The following is a 7,130-nucleotide window of genomic DNA, read 5'->3' as shown; positions in this document are numbered from 1 at the left end:
TGCTACCATATCTTCCAGATGAGGGAGTGCGAATGAGAAAATAAATTGTGGGCGCAGCGTGCATTCTTGCAATCTTTGTGTTAAAAATACATTCTTGCAATCTGTGTGTTAAAAATACTGTCTACTGCAGTAGACATCCCTTCCGAACCATGTTGAGGACACAACGTCCTGTCCAGGACATGGTGAAAGTTTCCCCCTTTCCAAACATAAGTTCTAAAGACACCCTCGTACCGACAAAAGAACAGCAGCGATCAAAGTCCTCACTTAAACTAAGCTACTGTCAAGCATTTTATATTACATCCGTTGTGTGAAATGAAGCCTTCAGTGGAATGAGGGATGGACTTTAGAGTCTGTTCCAAACTATAAAACTCACTGTTATTTACTTATTCAGTAGATAATTACTACTGACCTATTTGGTTATAAAATGATTTAACACACCTATCGGTAAAGAAGAAAGTAAAATGCACTCCAAATGATCTAAAAGTTCTTCAAAGTATTAAAAATGACCAAAAAGTGCCGAAAGAATATAAAAATGACCTATTAGTTCAAAAACGTCAAAAAATGCAAAAAATGCAATATAAGAAATTACTTTCTTACGTTGATATTAACATAGAAAGGATTTCTATATTAATAGGCATCGTCCTAATGTGAAAGATAAGAAGATGACTTTTCATCAACATCCGCCCCCTAGTCATCATAATTACACTTCCCCCTCTTTCATCATCATCTCCGTTTATTTTCTATATTTCGGGCTTGCTTCGATGTAGAATCGGCTGCGGTCGCCGCCTAACTTGGACCCCGTGGATACATGGTAATTCGTTGTTGGTGGTAGTGCTATGCACTGGGCTCATGATAACTCGTGGGACTGGGGTTGAGGGAACGCGGTGAGGCCTAAGTGAAAAAGTAAATGCATCATGTAGATTGTAGGTGAATTCGTAGGCGGCGCGCAGGGGGATCTATAGGCGGGAGGACTTAACACATGCGCACCATTCCATCCCGAGTAGTACAATGGACCCAACCAAGCGGCCTGCGTACGAGGACAGTTCCAGTCCGTGCCCTCTTCTGAAGGGGGACTAATAGATAGAATAACTTTATTAAATTATTAGGATAGCATCTTCTTTCTATTATGTCCCACAATTTATTTCTTACTTTATCAAAGGCTTTTATATAGTCTACAAATAAAATATAGGTTTCTAGATTAAATACTATTATTTTCTCAGTTATCTGTTTTACAAATAGTTTCTTTTAATGAAAACAGTTAGGCCTATTAATATTCCACAAGGCTGTCATCACTATTCCAGGCTAGAACACTTAAATCTTAGCTTTATTTCCTGTTAACATGAACGCACAGCTTCTAGCAGGTCAGGAATTTCATAAAAGCAATCAAAACTTTCCTCGTGCCGACATTTTAACGGCTGGGAAACCCGTTCCCTTCTCGCACTCCAGGAATAGCGACATTAATCTGTACGTCATCACACGTTCCAGAACATTCTCACTTCTTGAAACTGAAGGGTGATTCATGCACGGTAGGTTTCCCAAACATTCAATGGAATGAATTGCGCTACTGCAAGTACATACGTATGAGTCTAGCGCAGATTGTCGTCGATTCACAAAAATTCGTCGTAGTTGCGTTACTTCCTTTGAGAACGGTGCCAAAAACGATGATAATATCTCCGTAACGAGACATTTAATAAGCATACGCACATTCAAGAAACTTTTAATAAGACATTCAAAATAATATAACGTGAGCACAAAAACAGGAAAGATGGATTCGATGAGTTAAAAGTCTTCTCCAGTAAAATTTGCACCTGTTTTACATACCTAATGTCAGCTTGATAAAGTACGTTATTCATCAATGTTCAGTAGGCTTATAATTTGTAGGAAAAATTTACGTAGATCGGTTGAGATCCTTCAAAATCTATAGTTACAGATTTCGTTGAAGTATATTCAACACATTATTTAAAACTTACTGATAGGGCAACCATGAAGCATAAACGCAATAAAATTATCATAGTGTTCTGAATTTCAGATAAAAAAAAATACTGAGGTAAACCAAAGGGCGGAGTTTTACCATCTCCCATAACATCGTACCAAATCATGTGTACTATATTTATTGTATTGTATTGTATTTATTAATATTCCATGGTATTCGTACATTGCTTCACAGCTAGAATATAGAACAAGTCAATAAACTTAATATTACCATGAAGTCTTAATTTATCATCACAGTCTAGTTGAGAAATATGAGCCGTTCAGAGCAGAAGTGGTGTAAGTCAAAATTGAGTAATGAGGTTTAAAGTAAAAATTCTGTAAAATACAGCACAAAGTAGCAATTAATATGTCCTTCGTGCTATCCACAGACTACTAATAGTTTAAATAAATTGAATATTAATTGCTGCTTTGCACTGTATTTTACAGAATGTTTACTTTAACCCTCATTACCCATTTATGACTTACACCACTTCTGCTCTGAACGGCTCATATATAGAAGAGGTTTACAATATAGTCTACTAGTACAACACAAAGTTTTGGTATCAATTTCATGAAGTGTTGTTGAATGTCATGAATTCACCTACAGAATAGAAGGCGTGAGAAATTAGGTAGGCCTACTTCTTTAATTTGGCCGTAAATAAGCTTATGTTCTGAGTTTCATTTTTTATATCGATAGAGAGCCTATTAAGATTTTTACAGCATATAAAGCACTCCTTTTTGATAGCACGATAGACTTGCCGATGGAATATGAAAGCCATTTTTGACGCGTATTTATGCTATGAACTGTTGAATTAGTTACAAAGTTTTCACGATTACATACGTGGAAGATTATTAATGAAAAAAATATACTGACAATCCATGGGCATTATTTGTAGTTTTTTGAAAATAGTCGTACACGATTCCCTAGATTTGACACCTACTATTATTATAATTACCGTACTCTTTTTGTACTAGTAGAAATATACTGTTACTATCTGTGGAATTTCTCCACAATATTATTCCAAAACTCATTACCGAGTGTGTTTACTTATTGCCTAATGTTGACGTACTCATTAGAAATTAGTTCGCAATATTCGTTATTGAGATGATGTTGATCGTTACTGATAATTTAGACAAAAGTGAAATATTTTAACATCATGAATCGAGATTCGTGATTAGAACTCTGCATTTCATTAAGAACTACCGACCGAGAGTCATGACAATAAGCGCAATCGGTCTCTCGTTCCGTAGGTTAGCTGCCGCGTGTCCTGACTCTGCTGAAAGCAAAACACCCAACGAAGCATCACGAACGCCCGATCGTCCCGGTTATATGAAGGGCATCACAGACTGAAAACTATCTTCGATCGATGTGTTTACAGTATGAGCTATGGAAATTATTAAACTGCCCGATGCCCTATCACCTGTGTAGTGAACCTAGAAGATGCATAGGCTATCAGATTGAATAAAAATTACAATAAAATATTTAAATAATAATAAATTAATAAAATAAAATGAAATAAAGTTTTAACAAACTATATTGTCTATAAGAATTTAAATATAAAGTATAAGCAGCACTAAAAATGATTTTAAAAAATATGTTCGTGTTTATCCTCTAGTTCAGAGGTCGCCAACACTCGCTGAAATGAGTAGAGTGCAAGCGGTGCAAGGAATTATGCTCCGTTGTGCAGAAGGGATAGCGTGGCAGCATACCCGCCAGCAGCCGCGGTTGCACGCTGTTTCTGTAAGAGAGCTGCGGGTAAGACACGCTAGCCCGAGAGTGCAGTGTGCTCTAGTTGAACGGAATAGTCAACTTATAATATTTCGTAACAGTCTTAGATTCATAATGGCACAGGACAAAAGTAAATACAATGAAGAAACCAAGGAAAAATTCTAGATAAGATTGAACAAATATTATTAATTTTAAAATGGCGATTTTTTCCATTGATTCTCTTAATTTTGGAATAACTTTAGCACGAATTTTGTTTGCTCCATCGTTGACAATTCGTGATATGGTCGTTGAATGTGGAATAATAGAATATGCATACACCTTACCATAAGTAGCTCCAACGTCAATCATTGTTTGTGATTAACTTAAGCATTTCTTAAAATACACCATTGTAAAACGTTAAGCAAAGTGAACATGTAGATTTGGTTTATTTTTATTAAATATTGTGACTTAAACAGATTATGTATGCTTTTGAATAAATTTGACACGCATCACAAAATCTCTGTTTTATGCAATCATATATTTACTAAGCTACATTAAACATTTTCGTTACTGATATAATGAGTTCAACAAGATGGATCATGAGTAACATTATTGATAATATAAAACATTATTTCATTTAAAGAATTGCGTTATTTAGAAATTATGTTTCCTTGTTTAAATGTTCAAATACTTCCTAATTTTCGTGCTATCTGAAATGAAAACAAAATGACAACCATCTTAGGTAGGCATTAAAAGGTGATGTAATTATATTACAAGAACCTTGAGCGCTCACGACCAACCGAATAAAAGTTTCAACCGATCGGTTATAAATTCTCGATTGCATGTGCTGGAGCTTATCATTTCACGGCTGCCTCCTTTACAACCGAGGACTGATCGGCGAGTTCGGTCGGCCTTTTTCAAGAGAATGCAGAGGTCTGTTCGTGATATCGTTATATAGATATGAGCCTAGATCATATATACCCAGATAGCTCGGCCTTATAGGCTTTGACGGTAACAACGTTTGTCAAGTTTACTATGCTGCCATGTAGTTGTTATATAAGAAGTCACGTCATAATTCCCATTTGAATTGCATTAGCGACTGTACTGCCATCTCGTGTTCGTTTACGGCGGACGGGTGGCGATCCTGGCGGTTGTTCTCTTCAAAGTGCTGCCGATTTTAACATAGGGATGAGATGATCTAGGATATGAGTTATCACAAATCATTCTCACAAAATTAATATTACTGCTAAAGTAGGCGGGCTTCCTTAGGTCGTACTGTTACATTCCATGAAAGTAGAACCTGCATCACAACCAAACATAATCTATACCATTTCGAATGACAAAACTTCACTACAAAATTACAGAAAAATTAAAACTGTCTGGAGTCAAGAGCCATATAATTATGACGATATGTGATAAAAATGCTAGAATTGGTTTTTTATGGATTAGGTAGGGAGTGTGGAAATTGAGAGGTTTTAGGGGTAACATAGAAAATGACAGATGTATATTATGTCGTGAAATACAAACTATACTAAAGCATATATTGTTAACATGTATTAGACAGATTGGAGTGAACGCAGTTTTATGAAAAAGGAATGACTAAATTTTAATAATGAAATTGTTTTTGTCAAAATTACAAATGAACAGATAATAAAATCCTTAGGAACATACTTTTGGAAAGTAAGAGAAAAACTAATGGGAAAATTAATAAGTTAAAAGACATGTAAAATCAATTTTAAAATATATAGTGCATATGATGTAAGACGGTCTACCTATGTATACAGAGTATTTCCGAGGTGGCGTTACAAACTTTCAGGGATGATGGCGAAGGGCACATGTATTAATTTGAGATAAGGAACTCTGGTCCGGGAATGACCGAGTCGAAAGTCACAAGAAAAAATAGTTGTGTGGGAATGAAATAATTTTATTCCTCTGTACACCTTATTTATGTGTATTTATCTGTACATCTTACACATACTGTATTCATCTGACGTTGTTTACGTTGTTTACTTACAGTATACCATTCAGCGAACTGTCTGATAGGTGGGGACAGGAAAGTACACTAAAGCAATACAGATAGCGTAATGTGTAATGGACATGATCGGTCCTGATATGCACGTCTGTAGACAGCAGTGTATGTGTACAAGTTGCAGTGTCCAGTCGATCAGTCATAGTGAAATTTAGGAGTACACGAAAGCGGAATTTGAAGACCTGAGTTTCGAATACGGATGAGCCAATGGGAACAGTAGACAAGCTCACAGATTGTATCGGACCAAATACCCACGTAGGACACATCCGACCCATACCATCTTTCCACGACTGTTCCAAAGGTTAAGGGAAGGAGGGCACGTGGTGCCAAATTACAATTCCATTTCCACACAACTATTTTTGCTTATAACTTTCGACTCAGTCATTTCCGGACCATAGTTCCTGATCTCAAATTGATACATGTGCCCTTCGCCATCATCCCTGGAAGTTTGTAACACCACCTCGGAAACACCCTGTATATGTAAATTGTATGTTGATAAGTGAGTGAAAGCTATATGACCGGAGTTCAATGCTGTCATTCAACATTGTAACGCGCTGCAGCCAAATCCAAAAATAAATAAATAAAATATGTGCTGTTAAATCTAAAATCTTCAAAATATGCATTATCCATGAATTTATTCCTAAACAAGGCCAAAGCATGCAAATATGCACGGAATCGATGACATAAAGCGAATATTTGCTTATACAGGGACATCATTTTATTTTTACTAACATTTTTAATATTAACCTGTCTATACCTTTAGAGAACCGGAAACACCGCTTGCTCCCACCTCCAAGACTGGAGTTCGATGATACTGGCGTAAAACACAAATCACTCTACTAGGTATAGGAAGGAAGAAAAGTAGTTCATCCATTTACGTAAACTAGGAAATATCGCGATTTTGAGTTTGATAATTTTCATTAGGTTTTTTTTTAATCAAAGTACAGTACTGTATTAAGAATAAATGTTTTTACTCACGAAGTGAGTTATCCAAGCGAACTTATTCATTATGCAGTGTATATTATACTGTCTACAGCACATTAGCGTACAATATAGAGAAAGAAGATAAATTGAAAAATAATCATATAATGAATATTTAAACACAATTTTGAAAATGGTGGCCGTTCATTTCGATACAGGCTTCAGTTCTTTTGTGCATATTATCGCACTATAGACTATTGCATCTAATTCCAATTACCAGTTTCGTCCTTCGTACTAGTAACTCATGTTGAAATAATTCTGTACCTACTCTACGTACTGCAAATTCAATCTTCACTTCTGCCCGACCCGAAAATATAAAATTACTCAGACATGCTATCTACTGTCCGTCCAAGTGGTTATGCCGCAGGATTGTAGAAAGGGAGGAGATCACGTGACAATTAATTACATAACGAGGCCCTTTTATTTAAGTTAAATTAAACA

Source organism: Periplaneta americana, chromosome 15 (genome assembly GCF_040183065.1).
Source record: "Periplaneta americana isolate PAMFEO1 chromosome 15, P.americana_PAMFEO1_priV1, whole genome shotgun sequence".
NCBI lineage: Eukaryota > Metazoa > Arthropoda > Insecta > Blattodea > Blattidae > Periplaneta > Periplaneta americana.
Note: the sequence above shows the minus strand (reverse complement) of the source record.